Genomic DNA, 19,789 nt, shown 5'->3' with positions numbered 1-19,789 from the left:
TGTCACGCCATATTCTTCCCCCACCCTCTCCTATCAGAGAGCTCCCCTCTCCCCTATCACCTCAGCTTTCTTCATTTCTACCCTCCCACCTGGATCCACCTCTGACCTCTAATCTGATGTCTGTGCTCCTCCATCTGCCTCTGCCCCTTCCTCCCTCCTCTCCTCTCCTCCTCCCCCCCCCCCCCAACCATTTTATTCAGATACCTGCCTGTTTTTGCTTCTTCCTGAGGAAGGGCCCAAGTGCGAACTGTTGGTTACCCTTTCGTTCCCGAGGATGCTGTGTGACCTGTTGAATTCTCCAGCACGTTTGTGTGTGTGGGAAGAATTCGAATTCAGGTCAAAGACCCTGAGTCAGTTTTTTAATACTCTTATCATTTTACTGACAAGGTACATTATGTCCCTGTAAATATTTAGTGCATGCTGCCAAGGAACCCGTGTTCTGCCTTGTTTTTAAAATTCATTAAATGCAATTTGATCTATTCAGTCTCGTTTGGTCTGTTGGTATCATTCAGCCCTTGAAGTCAGAAGACAGTGGGTTCAGATTCTACTGCAGGGATCTGTGTCTAAAAATATCCGCTTGTGCTTTGATGCAGCACTGGGGGAGTGCGACACAGTCAGAGGTGCTGCTTTTGGGATGGGATGTCAGGCACTGTACACGAGGCCCTATCTGCTCTCTCAAATGGACGTAAAACGTCCCATGGTACTATTTAGAAGAAGAGCAGGGCAGTTATCCCTAATATCTTGGCCAGCATTTATTCCTTAATCATTCCTCAATGTGCAATAACACCAGCATGCTGTTCTGTGGTTGCATGTGGGAGAATGTTACGCTCAGATTAGCTGCAGTTCCCGAGTTACTACAGTAACTACACTTCCAAATCTGTAAAATGAGCGCAAAGCACTTGAGGTGCCTTGAAAGAAGTATTAAGAACTCAACAACTTGACCTCAAGCAGAGAGTAAACAATAATATAATGCACAATGTAAAATTACTACTGCAATTCATATCAGTCAACCTTTCAGTAGAAAGCAAAGTGCGAACTCAGTCCAGGGTAGATTGTGATCAGAGGGACATAAGAAATAGGAGCAGAAATAATCCATTCAGCCCATCGAGTCCACCATTTAATCATGAGCTGATTCATTTCCCCACTCAGCCCCACTCCTTGGACTTCTCCCCATTATCTTTGATGTCCTGGCTAATCGTGAACCTACCAATCCCTGCCTTAAGTACACCCAATGACCTGGCCTCCACAACTGCCTGTGGCAACAAATTCCATAGATTCATCACACTTTGGGAAAATAAATTCTTCAGTGCCTCTGTTCTAAGCAGACGCCTTTCAATCCTGAAGTTGTGCCCTCTTGTCCTTGACTAAATACCTTGGGGACCAACCTTTCTACATCTACTTAGCCATGCCTTTCAACTTACAAAATTGTTCAGTGAGATACCCCCCTCATTCTCCTAAATTTTAACAAGTAGAAGTCAACTATCAAATGCTCCTCATATGATAACCCATTCATGCCCGGAATCATCCTTGTGAAACTCCTCTGAACCATCTCCAACTTCAGCACATCATTTATTCAATGAGGAGCCCAAAACATCTCACAATACTCAAAGTGAGATCACACCAGTGCTTTTTAAGTTTCAATATCAGGCCCTATCATACAGTCAAAAAGCCCGAGTGTAAAGGCAAAGATTCTTCGCCCTTACTTCAGGAGACTTACCTCCATGAATGTGCCCTGGCCAGCTCCAAGGCGCTGACTGCAATCCCTCTTGGGGAAAGTGTCAGCAGTAGAGCGCTGTGCTCCGCCGCCTAGAATGAATGTACTGCCGCTCCAAGCGGCTGGCTAGGGGCAGGCTGATGACATTGCTGTGACATCATCAGCCCATGAACTATCTCACTCACCTCTCTCCCTCCATGACCCCCTCAGAGCAGGGGCGGCCGGCAGAGGGCATCAGGGCAGCGGGGGGGTGGGCTGTCAGGGGGCGGCCAGGGCAGGCTGTAACAGCCCTGACAGCCACTTTGTCCTCCAGCACTTTTCAGACTTTGGAGTCGCTTGTCAGTGCTAGTGGCTCTATAAGTGGCAGAGCAATGGCTATCTACCATACCCATAATCCCCCATGCAGCCGGAACCATTTTGGGAAATGCAGAGTGGTTCCAGCTGCATGGGGGATTATGGGTAAAAAAGTCAGCCATTGCTTGGTGCGTATGTATGACATCGTGGCACCAGTAACTATGTCTCCTGAAAGCTGGATTAACACCCCAGTCGCCTCCAGGCTGAAAGGAGACATCGGGGCCTGCATGAAAAGGTAAGATATACCTTTTCATTCGGCTTTTAAATTGGCCTCCACGTGGAGTGCAACTATGAAAAGGCCTATCATATCCCCGCTCTTAAATTCTAATAGTTTCGAAATGAAGATCAATATTGTTGTAGGAGAGGACTTGGGTGATGGAGGGTTGATGAATAATTAAAAAGCATGTTGGAGGTGTCCTGACTGAGAAAATAAAAATGTTTCATTCTTCTGTAGGAGAGACACAAACTGAGAGGAGGAAAGGGGAAGAGATGTTTGTAACCTAGCCTTAATGGAGCATCTTGATCCCGTGTCCTGGACCGCCTTGAACCCGCCAATCCCCAGGCCAGGGAGGCACCTAGCATCTGCTGTCTCTTACCTGACTGATTATTGGCCCAAATGCCACTTTACAAGGTGTAGGGGCCTTGGTTCGCCCTGTCAGTGCCAGGAGGCATCTCTCTGCCTGTAAACACAGCTGAGGTGTGACCTCAATGGCTGTGAACTTTTTAAATATACCTGTCTGAGCCCCTGCAATTTGTACTCAAGCCTCCTCACGGTCCAAGGGAATAAGATGACAGGCCCTGGGGATTTATCCACCCTTATTTGCCTCAAGACAGCAAACACCCCCTCCTCCTTCATCGGTCAAGGTTCTATGACCTCACTGCTTGTTTACCTCACTTCTATACACTCCGCATCCATCTCCTGAGTAAATACAGATGCAAAAGCCCATTTTATATCTCCCCAATCTGTTTTGGCTCCATAAACATAGGATGTCTCTGATCTTCTGGAGGAGCAATTTTGTCCCTCACTATCATTTTGCTCTTAATATATTCTGTAGAAGCCCTCAGAAGTTTCCTTCACCTTCTCTGCCAATGCATCCTCACTTCTTCTTTTAACCCTCCTGATTTCCTGAAGTGTTTTTTATGCCCTTCAAGGATCGGGCTTGTTACCCATAACCTGCTCTTCACCTTCTTACTCCGCTCCTCAATATCCTTCAAAAACCAGGGATCCCTGCATCTGTTAACTTTGCCTTTAAACTTGACAAATTATTTAAACAAAGGTGGGAGAGGGGTAGGAATGCCAGGTTTCACCTCCCCCGACCGGGACGTTGGTTGGACTCTAGAAGTTCTCCTTCTTGCTGAGAGACGTTTCAACCCCTCAGAGAGTCTCAAACTTCAGCAGCGGGACCATGGCTTATATTACCCAAAAATTGTTTACTCATAGCCCATCACCCTGAATAAATGGTTTACTTACCTTCAAGGTCTCCTGACAGTCTGCGACCACAAAAGACAACTGCATCTCTGGGCCCCATGGTGGAATTTAGATTATGTCTGCTTCATACATTATTCTCCAAGTAGATCACTGATACTTAAACTTGTATAAGCAAAAGCATGTTCTAAATCCTCCATTACAGCTTGTTACCCATAACCTGCTCTTCACCTTATTACTCCACTCCTCAATATCCTTCGAAAACCAGGGATCCCTATGTCTGTTAACTTTGCCTTTAAACCTGACAAATTATTTAAACAAAGGTGGGAGAGGGGTAGGTATTCCAGGTTTAGGGAGAAAGTGCAAGTGAATGAGTGTTGAATGGAACTAATTGGACAGCCTGCAAAAAGATCCATATTGGTTGAATGTTTGTCTGGGTTTGAGGCTTATTTATGAATATATTATATTAATTTATCATAGAGACATTTCATTAAGAAGTGACAAGTTCATTTTACCAATGGAAGTTGTTAGGATCCAGGTTATGACAGGGGCTCCACTTAGAACAGAATCAAGGAATTCATTCACTGCTGTCAGCAAAAATGAGCAGCAAAAATGTAATGATAAAGGAGGGGGATGTGCTTAAAACATAGATATCAGTTGGTAGCATTCTCATACTTGATTCCAGGTCTTTGGTGTATATTCCAGACTAACCTTCCCAGTCCAGCACCATGGAAGTGGCCCGTTATCTGAAGTCAGGAAATGCTCGAGCTGCATGCAACTTCTTTCTTCCTTACAAGACCAACTCCCAGGACCAATGTGAGACTCCTGGGGAAGCTCCTAAACCGTTTGAATGCGTGGATGTCGCAACCAATGAGCCCGTACTGACTTTTGATGTAAATTGTTCACACACGATCTCTGAAAATATTTTTAAAACTAAAGGGACAAGTCTTTGCTGACAGGGAGAGTGCAGCGGAGAACAAAAGCATTTGTGACAAGTTTCAGGGGAGCTATGGGAAGAACTTGCTGAGAAGTGGTGGAACTTTTGTTGGTGGAAATTTACATCAGGGTCACGCTGTTGCACTGCTGGGGCAGGACATGCTGCTCATGTGTGTATGACATGCTGGCTCCAATTCAAGTTCTAGATAAATAACCTGCAAGGGAATAATTCAATTATGTCTTGCTTTGCCCAAATATATTTATTTACACTGTCATTAAGCAGAGTCACTAATTTATTTAATTAAATCTTAACCACCTCCACAGAAGCTGGTTGGGGAGGTGCATGTAAAACTTGCTGCAGTGATGCCCACTTGGAAGGCTTGTAAAAAGAGGAAAGTGTTGCTGGTCTCATAGATTCATAGGGATGTACTGCATGCAAACAGGCCCTTTGACCCATCAAATCCATGCTGACCTCATTGCCCATCTACTCAAAACCCTTTTGATCCCACTATGACAGCATCCTTCAGTGCCTTGAGATTCGAGGTCCATTCCATGAGACACCATTGGTCTCCTCTCTTCTCTTCACCAACCAATACCCTCGAATGCCAGCCACTCAGCTCCACCTGGCCACAGCCTTTCTCTGCCATCCCCATTGCAATTTCATCCCCACTCCCATCAGCTTCCTTCTTCCCTCTCCCGATTTATGGATTGTTTCCAGCGACTAGCTGGGAGGATCCTTGACAGTGTACTGCTGGACATCCCGATTATTTGTTTAGGAGCGAGGCAAGAAGTGGCACTAAAAGATATTAATGACTGGTAGACCCTAACTGGGTTCCATATAGCCTTCCATAAAGATTGTGTCCTCTCCCACCGTGATAGAGAACTCGTTTCAGAACAGTAAAACATACACAAGAATCTTTTTCTTCTTTGTCTTGGCTTCCCGGATGAAGATTTATGGAGGGGTATGTCCACGTCTGCTGCAGGCTCGCTGGTGACTGACAAGTCCGATGAGGGACAGGCAGGCACGGTTGCAGCGGTTGCAAGGGAAAATTGGTGGGTTGGGGTTGGGTGTTGGGTTTTTCCTCCTTTGTCTTTTGTCAGTGAGGTGGGAATCACCATTTTCCTTGAGCTTCATTTGTGGACTAAACCCCTTCTTTATTAATATTATTAAAATTAATGGATGAACTTTAAATTTTCCATTTTTATTTGTGTTGAATTGTGGCAATTAATCCATGTTTGATTGAATGGTGGAACATTTATAAAAAACAGACAAATTAAATCAGCAGTGGGCTGCAGTGTTTTGCTGGAGGGGTTGTCATATGCAGAATTCAACCAGTCAACTTGCAATCTGTTCAGTCTCTCCAGTGCAGACAAGTTATTATTGCTATTCTAGTTAACATGCAGGAATGAAGCAAGTTTCACTCTGATGCAACTGATTGTTCAAAGGATAATTGCTGTGTTTTGGGGAAGGGATCTCTTGATAGATGATTTATACATTGCATAAAACAAAGAAAGCACTAAATGACAAATTAATACCATTAATGCTGGGAGGAGAAGGAAAAATAATGAGAGGGAAACTCGTTTATGGTGGAGACCAGATTTTTTTTTCTCTGTAGATTGTGAATATTTGGAAATCTGCGCGCCAGGTTGCTGTGGGGAGGGAGGAGGGATTGAATGTACTCTGATTGACATTTGGTCTGCAGGGTGTTGGAGAGAAAGGTTGGATGTGGAGTTGGGACTGAGCAGCCATTATCTTATTAAAGGATGGAGCGGACTCAAGTACTGTGGACATCATGGTGTGATGTCCCACCCAGTTCCAGGGAGCTGGGCTCATTCTCGACATTGAGTGTTGTCTGTGCGAAGTTTGCCTGTGAATAATGTGGGTTTACCCTGGGTGCTTCTGTTTCCCTTCACATCCCAAAGGTGTGTTAAGTAGGTGTGTTGGAAATTGTGCCTTAACGCAGGTAAGTAGCTTTAGAAATGATGTTATTTTGAAAGGGCAAAGAGAAGATCCCAAAGGATGTTGCCAAGACTCTTATAAGGACAGACTGGATACAGGGGTGGCCAACTTTTAAATTTTTAATTTAGCACAGTAACAGGCCATTTTGACCCACAAGTCTGTGCCACCCAATTAACCTATACTCCCGATACGTACTTGTGAGCTAAAATGGCCTGTTCTGTGCTGTAAATGGTTATATGGTTGTATGGTTACTGTGCTAAATTAAAAATTAAAAGGTTGGCCACCCCTGGTTTAGAACTTAATTCCCTTCAGTGTAGGAGGCTGAAGAGTGACTAAATAAAGATGCATAAAATTATGAGGGCATATATAAAGTGAATGAAGACATTTTTTCCCCAGGGTAGGGAACTCTAAAATTAGATGACATAGGTTCAAGGTGAAAGTGGAAAGATTTAAAGGGGACCTGAGGAAGAAATATTTTCATACAGAGAGTTGTGCATATGTTGGGTGGGGGGGTGGGTGGTGTTCTGGAGTGAACTCGCAGATGGGAGGGTACAATCACAACATATTAAAAAAAATAAACAGGTACATGGGTAGGAATGTGATGCATGATAAATTGCACAAAGACTGAAGTTATCGAGACTGAAGGCTTCTATTTGCAAGAGATGGGCAATATCCCTGTATTGGTCACTCACACTGACCCGGACTCGAACTGGGGGCAGGCTTGTGGCATGATGGCCTTTATGAGGAAGGCAGGGGAGGAGTCATGAGCTGGCCAGTGAGAGCAGGATCAACCAGGAAAGGTCATATCATTTACATATGACAAATATGTACCATAGTGGTTTCACCACAGAATAGTTTAGAGGAATCTGCATTTGGTCCAGATTTGGTCAAGTTGATGTTGAGCCAAAAGGCCTTTTTTTTTTCATGCAGTGTGACTCTAAGTAACAGAAGGAACAAAATGGCACTGAGGAAAGAATGTTGCAGGTGGACAGAGCAGGACAGGCAGAATGGGGCTGATGGGGTTGCTTTGCAGGGAGTCGTGTCCTTTATCTGCATCAGAGTAGACCATGAAACAGGTCCAGGTTTGAGCTGCGGGGTGCTGTCCAGACACTTTTCATTCTTATTTAATCTCAAAGGAATAATTTTAGAATGGGAGAGAAAAACAAAATAACCAAACTAAACCCACACAGTTTATCGTCAGAGAACATGCATGTTATCACAAAGGGATGTGTCTGTAAAGTGTGGAGATGGTGAGAGTACAAGGGGGTGGGCAGTGAAGTGGCAATGAACAATCTTCTGAGTGTTCTCCTCATTTCCTGCTGCTGTGTGTCAGGACCTCAGCAGAATTCCCTAGGGAAACAGACCTTTTCAGTTGTACTCTTTTGTTTTTCTGTGAGGGAGAAACAAGTAGAACAAAGGGACTAGCTCTGGTGAGGAGAGATCAAATGGGCTAATGCGGCAATGACTTTTGAGATTAACTTTTGAATACATGAGGAAAAAAATACACGTGCAGGGGAACTGTATTCTATAACCACCCACACCAAGCTGTTTCAGCACAGGGATGGGTGTTAGTGTCTCCACAATAATGTGGAAAATTGTCACACAATAATGTGGAAAACTTCTTTTCTTTGGCTTGGCTTCGCGGACGAAGATTTATGGAGGGGGTAAAAAGTCCACGTCAGCTGCAGGCTCGTTTGTGGCTGACCAGTCCGATGCGGGACAGGCAGACACGATTGCAGCGGTTGCAAGGGAAAATTGGTTGGTTGGGGTTGGGTGTTGGGTTTTTCTTCCTTTGCCTTTTGTCAGTGAGGTGGGCTCTGCGGTCTTCTTCAAAGGAGGCTGCTGCCCGCCAAACTGTGAGGCGCCAAGATGCACGGTTTGAGGCGTTATCAGCCCACTGGCGGTGGTCAATGTGGCAGGCACCAAGAGATTTCTTTAGGCAGTCCTTGTACCTTTTCTTTGGTGCACCTCTGTCACGGTGGCCAGTGGAGAGCTCGCCATATAATACGATCTTGGGAAGGCGATGGTCCTCCATTCTGGAGATGTGACCTACCCAGCGCAGCTGGATCTTCAGCAGCGTGGACTCGATGCTGTCGACCTCTGCCATCTCGAGTACCTCGACGTTAGGGGTGTGAGCGCTCCAATGGATGTTGAGGATGGAGCGGAGACAACGCTGGTGGAAGCGTTCTAGGAGCCGTAGGTGGTGCCGGTAGAGGACCCATGATTCGGAGCCGAACAGGAGTGTGGGTATGACAACGGCTCTGTATACGCTTATCTTTGTGAGGTTTTTCAGTTGGTTGTTTTTCCAGACTCTTTTGTGTAGTCTTCCAAAGGCGCTATTTGCCTTGGCGAGTCTGTTGTCTATCTCATTGTCGATCCTTGCATCTGATGAAATGGTGCAGCCGAGATAGGTAAACTGGTTGACCGTTTTGAGTTTTGTGTGACCACACAAAAAAACCCAGCAACTCCAATGTTGAAAATTATTGCTGCCTCAGACTGGAATCAATCGTTAGAAAAGAAACAAAAGGCTTTGTCAATAGCTCCATCAGAAAGTACTTAATCCATAATAACCTCCTCGCCAGTGCTCATTTTGTAGACAAAAGAGCTGAAATCTAGGAGACAGGATTAGTATGACTGCTCTTGATATCAAGGTAGGGTTTGATTGATTGTGTGTTAAGGAATGGTCTGAATCAAAACCATAACTTGCCATAGGCTGGGATCATTCTCTAAACCAGGGAACATGATTGTTGACATTTTCCTTTGATCACCTCAGCTCTGGGTCATCACTGCAAGAGGCTGCTGATCTCAGATAATGGAATATTCCAGCCCTGCTTGCAGGAAGATGTAGACAACATTGAAACATAGACTGGTAAGTTCCAAATGACATTTATGTCGTATGAATGCCAGGCAACGTTCATTCCCAACAAAAGGAAAATTAAGCATTTACCTAACAGTTAACATAGCCTAACAGTTATTGAAGGATCTTACCATGGACATCCTGGAGGACACTATTAATTAAACATTTAAAGGACCAACCATACAAAGATCATGGCTGCAAGAACACTTTAGTTTGGGAAGCCAGTTGCAGGTGATACAGCTCTGTAACAGGCCCTTTCAGCCCACGAACATAATAATATCCAAATGGCTTACAATCCCCATACATTTTGAAGGGTGGGAGGAAACAGGACCACCCAGAGAAAACCCACAGAGACATGGGGAGAGCACGTTCACTGGTGATGTAACAACATAGCGCTAACTGCTACACTAACCATGCCACCCCTTCTTTGGGTAAGTTGTATTCAAGAGCATTTTTTAAAATTAATTTCAAGATGTGAGTCCATTGCTTATGGCTCCTGAATAGAAGAAATTGTTGGGCCAGTTCAGAGAGGATTTTTTTAAAAATCAGCCAAATTTTTGTGGATGTAGAGTCACATATAAATTGTAGCAGCTGGGAAGACCAGACTTCATCCCTTGAACAACATTGGTGAACCAAATGGGACTTTACAATTCATTAGTTTCATGGTTATCATTACCTAGACTGACACTTATGCTTTAAAAAAATGATTAAATTTACTGCAGCTACCTTCAGAAATGGAGTCAAGTGTCTGGATTGTCATTCCAGGTATCAGGATTCGTAGCCCAGTTGTTGCAAAATCACCTTTTTGTACAGGAATAACAGAGAATATTTATTATTGATCTTATATATTGTATTTATTGTTTCTTTTAAATTTAATTGAGTATACTATTTTTTTAATTGAAGTACCTGTTTAGCAGCAAGTAAGAATTTCAGTGCATATGTACGTTATTCAAGTTCAAGTAAGAATTTCAATGCATATCTTTAATTTTGTATACTCTGCCGAGCGTAGCACCATGAAGATTCTAATTCGACAAGGGGATGCATTTAAATTTATTTCTAGAATATTTTGTGCTCCAAATTGAGGGTCCAAAACCAGGATTACTCTGGTTGAGGGAGAAATAGGAGTCAGACTTGGGTACAATGATTAATGAAAATTGGTGGGAAGACTTGTGTCCATTCTGTCATTTAAGAGAAGGTTGGATGTGTACGTGGAGGTGAGGGGTTGGAGGGTTATGGGCGGAGAGCGGGAGGTTTGAGCTAGTGGAGTTGTTCTAGTGAACCGGTGCGGACTCGAAAGGCCAACATGGCCTGTTTCCGCTCTATAAATGGTTATATGGTTATATGGTTATAAACCTCCTGACACCCCAAATTTTCAGCCAGCCACAAGGCATAATTGAAGATTGTAATCTGCTTACCTCATTGAGTACACTTGAGTGTAACTCAAGCCTCTCAACACCATCCAGAACAAATCAGTCCAGTAGATCAACCCCCCCCCCCACCCCCACAAGTCACCACACTAGATATTAATTTCCAATTGCATGGTGATATTCACATCCTGAAAATCAATTCAACAAATCACTCACTTCAGTCTTTCCTGATGCCACTTTCCAACTCGATCCTGTGTTATTACTTCTAATCCCTCCAAGATGGTCTGATCTCAGAAGCTAAGCAGGCTCAGGCCTGGTCAATACTTGCAGGGGAGACTGCCTTGGAACACCAGGTGCTGTAGGTTTCTGTGAGGGGTGCTGGACAAAGTGGTGACTCTGTCTGCCTTATGGTAGACAAAAGTTAAAGAATTTCATGCATGTTATATTCTAAATGTAGTATTATGTGACAATAATCGAACTTTTAACTTTATCTTTACCAATGTTTCTGGTTTCAATCTCTCCTTAAAGTCCCACTTCCATGACCTTTTAATGTATCCCAATGATTCTGTTTCCAATGACTACTTATACTCCAATTCCCATTCATTCTTCCCTTTCTCTTTTAATATTCCCATTCGAAAAGTTTCAATGTTACTGCAACTGGTCTTTCTTATTGTATCTTGTTTCATTCTCTCTCTACATTCCTATTCACACTCTTCCAAAGTGTTCCCATTCCTTCACTCTATGGCTCCTATTCCTACTTCCATTGTTCCCATTCTTACTCTCTCCCAATGTTTTTGTAAGTATTCTTTCCTAAATTTCCCAATTCTACTCTTTCGCAAGGTTTCTGCTTCCCTGCTATCTTGGTGTTTCCTTTCCTACTCATTTTCAAAATTCCTTCACCCTTTCTCCCAATTAAAATCCTGGGATTCTCCCTATAATAACACTGTGAGTATTCCCACACCTCAAAGACTGCAGTAGTTCAACAACACAGCTCAATGACACCTTTCCCAAGAGGTGGGCAATTAAATCTTCACTCAGCCTGTGAAATCACATCCCTTCAATTAATCTTTGGCTTGGCTTCGCAGACGAAGATTTATGGAGGGGGTAAAAGTCCACGTCAGCTGCAGGCTCGATTGTGGCTGACAAGTCCGATGCGGGACAGGCAGACACGGTTGCAGTGGTTGCAGGGGAAAATTGGTTGGTTGGGGTTGGGTGTTGGGTTTTTCCTCCTTTGTCTTTTGTCAGTGAGGTGGGCTCTGCAGTCTTCTTCAAAGCAGGCCTAATCCTGAATTGCAATGTTGCATGGATTTTGCATGTTCTCTTTGCAACTTTGGGGCATCAGAGGTAAAGAGGGAGAGCAAATTTAAATTAATGGGAGTCACTATCGTGGAGGACCTCACCTGCACCCAACATACTAATGTCATTGTGAAGAAAGCATATCAGCACATTGTAGAGCTCGTCGAAAGAATCAAAGACTTGTTGATCCAAACCAAGGCTTTTATTAGCAAAAGACAGGAGCTCTTCACAGGTGGCCGACCAGTCCGGAATGATCCGACCTGGCTAGGGACACAACCCTTTAAGGCCCAGACAGTAGGCATGGCTTAGCTCTCAGCCAATTGCTGTAAGCAGTCTAGATACTGTAACTATATACACTATATACATTGGTGATAGATCTGTACTATCACACACATTTACTTCACCAGGAGTTTGCAGAGGTTCAGTATGATATTGGAAACATTCGCAAACTTCTAAAGCTGTGTAGTGGAAAATGCACTGACTGTCTCCATCATGGCCTAGTATGGGGCATCAATACCTCTGAGTAGAAAGGCCTGCAAAAGATAGTTGACACAGCTCGGTACATCTTAGGCAAAACTCTTCCCACATGGAACGCTGTCATCGGAGAGCAGCAGGAAGCATCAAGGATCCACACCAGTCAGGACATGTTCTGTTCTCTCTTTGGCCATGAGGAAAGAGCTATAGTGGCCACGAGACTAACACCATTAGGATCAGGAACAGTTGCCACCCCTCCATCAGACTCCTAAACAATAAACTCAATTAGAGATTGATTTAAGGACTCTTACCGAATTTTTTTTTAAATTTGGTATTGCACAATCAGTTTGTTTAGATTTCTGTGTTTGTTTGCATTCTTCACTTTTGTACACATATCTTGTGTACAGTTTACAGTTAGTGATAAGTGTAAATCCTGCCTTTCCCCCCAGGAAAAAGAATCTCAGGGTTGTTAGTGGTAACATGTATGATCTCTGACAATAAATTTAAACATTAAACTGTATGGATTTGCTTTGGTTATTTTGTCTCATATCCTAAAGAAGTGTGGTTTGGTGTAAATTTCCCCAAGCGTGTTGGTGAGTGGTGGAATCTGCGGAGAGATTATGAGAATGTGGGGACCATAAAATGTGCACGATTGGTACAAATGGGATTTGGATGAATGGCGCACACTTGATGGGCCAGGGGGTTTGGTTCACTTCTGCACGGCTTCACAGCTCTACTTTAGGTCTTGTGTTGTGTAATGACAAAGGGTTCATTGTTGGTCTGGTGGTTAAGAAGCCTTCAGGGAACAGAGATCATAATATATAAAAATGATTCAGATCAAAATGGAACTAAATCTGCATAAAAGAAACCAGTGGAGGCATGAGATACGAAGTAAATACGGTGGTTTGGGAAATGACACAAAAAGGAACGCAATAAACATTCAATGGATAATCTTTAAATAATGAATGAAAATTTACAAAAAAACATATTTTCCATAAAGGAAATAAAGTTAGCAATAGCTATCAAGACAATTTGTGATTAAAGTCATTAAAAGCAGAAGGTTTATAATTATAATGAGACTAAAAAAAAAGCAATGAGTCTCCTTACTTGAAAATTTTAAGAATTCAGCAAAGGAGAAGCAAAGCATTGAAAAGAAAATACAGGTTTATTTCCCTATATCTGAAACGGTTGGGGCCAGATGTTGTTCGTTTTTGGGTTTTTTTGTTTCAGTTTGCAGAACAAAACTGAGAAAACACAAAAGCATCACAGTAGCAACAGCGGTTAAATAACAACAAACAATGACATGAAAATTCACGCAAAATAATGTTTAATACGGACCAAAAAAAACGATCTCTGCCGCCGGTCCCCGACACCTCCCCACCACCACCACCAGTCCCTGGCTATGGTCCCCACTCCTGCCTGGGAGCCCAAGGTCCCCATTCCTACCTGGGAGAATGAGGATCCCACTCCTGCCCTGGAGCTGACACGTAGCCGTGATTCCTGCACCGAGTACACTTGGGCAGCGAAGTGACTTCTTCGATGTGGACAGCCGATGTTGAGGATGGAGTTGCTGTCGCTGACTCTGGCTGCAGCCGATGCTGAAGAGTTGGACACAGATCCGTTTGGCATCTTCCCAGCCAGAGCAAAGATTCGTTTTTTTTTAAACTATTTTTTAGACCAAACCATCGACAACAGAGCATCAGAGCCCCACTTGGGCAAGCCAGGCGTTGGATTTTTTTTCCACTTGCGACATCATGTCAGCACTAAACAAAAAGTTTGGTGTTTGGTCCTTTTCAGTGTGCGGAACTTCGAATACAGGGTACTCGACCTGTGGTGGGTGGGGGAGGGGGGGGAGGGAACTGAAAGTAGACACCAGACCAAAATAAGACAACAATATTCAAAAATAATATTTTGGACGGGTTTAGTTTTCAGTTTTATTTGTCAAAAAGTATTCAGTACCATGAGAAGAATTCTTCTGAGGACAGACTAACGGGTTATCTTTAACATTCACACAGCCATGAAAAGAGCACAATTTACAGTATGTAGGATTACAATGAAAAGGTCAATTATCATCAAGCAAGGGGAGCAAGATAGTGGTGTTATGGGTTCATTCAGGGGCCTGATGTCAGCAGGGAAGAAACTGTCTTTAGGCACGTTGATGTGTACTTTCACTCTCTTAATCCTTAAGGGAAAAAGGGAGTGCCTGGGGGTGGGGGAAACGAGATGGGTCCTTCAGTATGTTGGTGGTCTTTCCCACGCAACAATATATAGATGGAGTCCAGTGAGGGAACAAAGCTTTCATTATGTTTTGAGCTGCATTCATGAGCAGACCACTTCCCATACCACACTGATCTATTCTGTAAATATACTTTGATGGTGCATCTGTAGAAAGTTTTGAGGGAAAAGGGAGCACATGGTGAACTTCCTTCATCTTTTAATAGAGACGTTGGTGTATTTTCTTGACTGTCGCATCGATGTGGTTGTCCCAGATCAGGTCATGGAGAAAGTAAAGCACTGAAGTCTGTAGACACCATAGTAAAACACACAGTGCTGGAGAAACTCAGCAGATCAAGCAGTGCCCTTTATATAAAGAAGATAAAATTACATAACAGATGGTTCGGGCTTGAGCCCTTCATCAAGGTATGGAAAAATGTCGGCAAGCATCTGAATATAAGGGCAAGGGGAGAGGGCAGGAGGTAATAGGTGGAGAAGGGAGGGAGGGCACAGCAGGAAGTAAGGGGAGGAGGGATGACCAGATGAATAGGGACCGAAGGGAGTGGAGAGCAGACGGGGAAGGGAAGGGAGGGGAAAAAGGGAGCAGGTTAGCTGAAACTGGAAAAGTTGATGTTAATGCCATCTGGCTTGAGAGTGCTTAGATGAAAAAATCAGGTGTTTCTTCTCCAGCTTAGAGTGATTTGGTGGAATAGTGCATGAGGCCATGGACAGGGTGGGAGGCCATGTGAGTGGGGCGCAGAACAGAAATTGTTGTCCACTGGGATGTCTGTCACTGGTGTGGACACAGCGAAGGTGCTCAGTGAAGCCATCTCCCAGTCTGTGCCGATCACTCCAATGTATAGAAGGCCACAAAAGAAACATTGGATGCAGTAAATCAATCCTACAGATATACAGGTGTAAGTGTTGCTTCACTTGAAAGGGCTCTTTGAGGCCCCGGAGTTTGATGAAGGAGGAGGTGTGGGCACAAGTATGGCACCTCCTGCGGCCACAGGGGAAGGTACCGGGGGTTGATTGGTGGGGAAGGATGAGTGTATGAGGGAGTCACTGAGGGAGCAGTCCCTACGGAAAGGAGAGAGGGGAAGATGCGCCTGGTAGTGGGATCCTGTAAATGCCGGAAATTCTGGAGGATAATATGTTGGATGTGGAGGCTGGTGGGGTGGTAGCTAAGGACAAGGGGAATCCTGTGTCTGTTGCATCTGGGGACAGAGGGTGCCAGGGCAGATGAGCGGGACATGGAGGAGATGAGGATGAGGGTTGAGTTGATGGTGGTGGAGGGGAAGCCAAGTTTGTGGAAGAAGGCAGACATTTCAGAAGATCATTGGGGATATCTATTTCTGGGAACTTGAAGCTATCTACTCTTTTGACTTCAGTGCCATTGATTTTGATAGGCATCCATACTCTATCCCCTCTCCTGCAGTCAGTGACCATCTCCTTTGTCTTTTTAGCAATGAAAGAGAGATTGTTATCTTGACACCATGCCACTAGATGGTCCCAATCAAACTCTATCAAAATACTCATGCTCCCAAACTGCTAATTTGATTCCTCCAGTTCAGTATGATCAGAACTTAACTTCCCCATGAAATGGCCCATTAGTGGGAACTGTCCACTCTTCCACAGATCAGGCAAGAGATGGTTTGAATGGAGAATGTGAGATGGTACACTTCCTGCATGCAAGAGTTCTGTATGAGGTCCAAGGTTCTCATTACAGTCCTGAATGCACCTTTTCCATGTTGAGTGATCTCTGGTCAAGAATTCCCAGATGTCAGTTATGCTGTTACAACATTCCACTGTGTAAGCCTGTTCCCACTGACAAAACTTGGAATGATGTGTTTGAAACAGTGAAGACACTTAAGTCCCAGTTGACCTTGAAAGATCCTTCTCACAAACATCTGGAGGTTGGTGTGAATTGGAAAAGCTGTCCAATAGATTGACAGGAAATCATCCCTCACAGACATTGTGGCAGACAACTTCATCATAATCTTTGGGTATGTCCTGTCCTGCTGGTTGAGCTAACTCACTGGGGAAGAGTGGGAAATGACTTTCGATGGGTCACTGAATCTAAACTCCCATGAAATCTCATGTCTTCAGGTCATACATAGCAAGGTAAATCCTTCTGATTACCATCTCCCATCCACACTCAGATGATGAATCAATGCTCCTGCATATTGACCCACATTTGGAAGAAACACTGAAAGAAGCAAGTGTACAGAACACCTCTTCATGGGGTATTTTAACATTCCACATGAGATTCTACACACTTCAGACCAAGCTGGTTGAGTTGTGCAAGACATAGCTGCCAGACTATGTGTTGGAATAATTCAACACAAGGAGCAAACCAATATGACCTTATGCTTGCTATTGATGATGCAGCTATGTTGGTGGATGGAGCTATCATATAGTCCTTGTGGAGACCAAGGCACTGAAGACTCTACCAGTGTAAGGGTGACACGGTTACCGTAGCAGTTAGTGTAGTGCTATTGCAGTGCCGGTGACTCAGGTTCATATCCAATATTGTCTGTAGGGAATTTGTACGTACATCATACGTCTGCATGGGTTTCCTCTGGGTGCTCTGGTTTCCTCTCACTATTCAAAATGTATGGGGTTGGGGGTAGGTTGATTGGGGTATTTGGCTGCATGGGCCAATGGGCTGGAAGCTCCTCTTCTGCTGTCCATCTAAACTAAGAAATTAAGAAAATCTATAATTCAGAAAAGATCAAAATTAGGCATCCATGAGACACTGTGGACCATCAGCTGCAGAAGGAATATGAACCGCCACTATTTTTACCTCAAGGCCTGGCATATTCTTTACTCTGTTATTACTCTCAACCCTGATTCAATGACCTCAGAAGGCCATGCTGGATGCAGTACCGTGAGCATAGAAAAATTAGGTTCCAAATTGCCAAAACTGCCTCATAAGGTTACATACATGCTTAACTGCAAACCATAAAGCAGTTCTAGTTGTGAAGTTATGTCAAGACAAGAACTTCAGAATGCATTGTGCCAAGCTTTTCCAATGCAATTACAATATATTTCTTCAGTATAAGGGAATTAGGGGTTACGGAGAGAAGGCGGGGATTGGGTTCTGAACTTTAAGATCAGCCATGATCTCGTTGAATGGCGGAGCAGGCTCGAAGGGCCGAATGACCTACTCCTGCTCCTATCTTCTATGTTTCTATGTTTCTATGTAACACAGTCCATGCTGAAAGTTGCCCAGATATGTCCTGTTAAAACAAAGCAATGTAAATCCAGTCCAGTTAATTCATCTACTCACCATCATCTACAAAATGATGGAACATATTGTTAGATGGTGCCATCAAGTGGCAATTATGCACCAACAATCTGCTCCCCACTGCCCAGTTTGGATCCCATCAGATTACTTGGCTCCAGATCCCATCACAGCCTTAGTACGACCATTGACCTGAACTGAATTCCAGAGATAAGGGAGTGGTGAGACCTTTACAATTCTCCAGCAAATGTATCAGCCCATGTCTGAACAGCATGGGTTGACTAGTGGTGAGTAATATTTGTGCTGCATAACTTCCAGGCAATGATCATCTCAAGGAAAATAAAAAGAAGTTTAACTACACGCCCTTGATGTCCAATGGAATTATGAATGTCAAGTACCCAGCCATTAATTTCTAGGGACAACACTGACTAGAAGTTCAAATAAACCTTAATTAAAGTATTGTTCAATGTATGTCTCACTCTCTGATACCAAAAACCTTTCCTGCACATACAAGTCAGGTCTGGATGAGTGTAGTTTAACAGCACCAAGAAACTTGACACTATCCTGGAGAAAGCAGAACACTTGGTTTGCTTCCAGTCATTATCCTCAATATTTAATCCCTTTACAGTGGATTCAGTATTTAACCTCATTAAAATACACATCAATTGCTCATCCTGAACACCTAACCTATTCTATTAATAAAGGCAAGAACATCATCTACACGTGCACTCCACCACCTGAAAATCCCCTCTAACTCATATCATCCTGACTTGGAAATGCATCATCAATCCTTCATTGCTATTGTGTCTCAATCGTGGAACTCCTTGCTTAATATTACCATGGAACTGCAATCACCAGACTTACAGAGTAGTTGAGAATGACAATTCACCATAATCTCGATAATGACCACGAGTTTATTGTCATATACCTTGTACTAGGTACATATGCATAAAATTCTTACTTGCTGTAGTTGAACAGGCACTTCGTAAAAATAAACACCTAACAACTAAAAACAGTCTCTCTGGTGTTGAGAAGGCTACATAGGGAGCACCGGATGCAATAAATCACTCCTGTGGATGCACAAGTGAAGTGTTGCTTCATTTGAAAGGCCTGTTTGGGGCTTCTAATGTGGTGTGGGCGTAAGTGCGGCACCTCCTGCAGCCGGGGAGGGGGTTGGGCAATTGGTGGGGAGGGATGAGTGCCCGAGGGATGAATGGAGGGAGCAGTCCCTATGGAAGGCAGAGAGAGGAGGAGAGAGGAAGATGTGACTGGTAGTGCGTTCCTGTGTTAAGTGCCGGCAATTCCAGTGGATAATGTGTTGGAGGTGAAGGCTGGTGGGTGGTAGGTAAGGACTAGGGGAATCCTGTGTTTGTTGTGTCTAGGGGGAGAGGCGACCAGGACAGATGAGCGGGAAATGGATGAGATGTGGGTGAGGCTGAGTTGATGATGGTGGAGGGGATGCCACATTTCAGATGTTCTGGTCTGGAAGACCTCTCTTGGGAACAGATGAGGTGGAGTGGGAGAAATTGTGAGAAGGGATTGAATTCCTTGCAGGGGCCTGGGTGTGAGAAAGTGTAGTCGAGGTAGTTGTGGGAGTTGGTGGGTTTGTAAAATATGTTGGTGGACAGCTTGTCTCCTGAGATGGAGGCAGAGAGATCCAGAAAGGGGATAGTGTTCTCGGAGATTAATTAGGTGAGTTTGAGATCGAGGTGGAAGTTGACAGCGAGGTGAATTAAGTTGATGAGCTCTTTGCAGGTGAATGAGGCAGCCCTGATGCAGTCGTCATTATAGCAGAAGAAGAGTTGAGGGGCCTTGCCTGTGAATTACTCCACAAAGTCCACAAACAGGCCGGTGTAGCTGGGACCTATACAGGTACCCATGGCTACTCCTTTGATTTGAAGGAACTGAGACAAGTCAAAGAAGAAGTTGCTTAGAATGAGAACA

At 44.0% G+C, this 19,789-nt stretch overlaps 1 protein-coding gene across 3 annotated transcripts in view; it reads right to left on the bottom strand.

Moving 5' to 3' along the window:
* Positions 1-12,137: 12,137 nt before the first annotated feature.
* LOC138753759 (transmembrane protein 121) overlaps positions 12,138-19,789 on the bottom strand; it is a 138,824-nt gene continuing 131,172 nt past the window's right edge. For all 3 annotated transcript variants that reach the window (XR_011351408.1, XR_011351409.1, XR_011351412.1), the window contains 2 exons: positions 13,831-14,243; positions 12,138-12,652 (listed from right to left, as the gene is read on the bottom strand). The gene's annotated coding sequence lies outside the window, so the exon portion shown is untranslated. The remainder of the gene's footprint in view (positions 12,653-13,830; positions 14,244-19,789) is intronic.

This window comes from Narcine bancroftii, chromosome 2 (assembly GCF_036971445.1).
Source record: "Narcine bancroftii isolate sNarBan1 chromosome 2, sNarBan1.hap1, whole genome shotgun sequence".
NCBI classification, from domain to species: domain Eukaryota; kingdom Metazoa; phylum Chordata; class Chondrichthyes; order Torpediniformes; family Narcinidae; genus Narcine; species Narcine bancroftii.
Note: the sequence above shows the minus strand (reverse complement) of the source record. Positions and strands in the feature narration are given on the sequence as shown.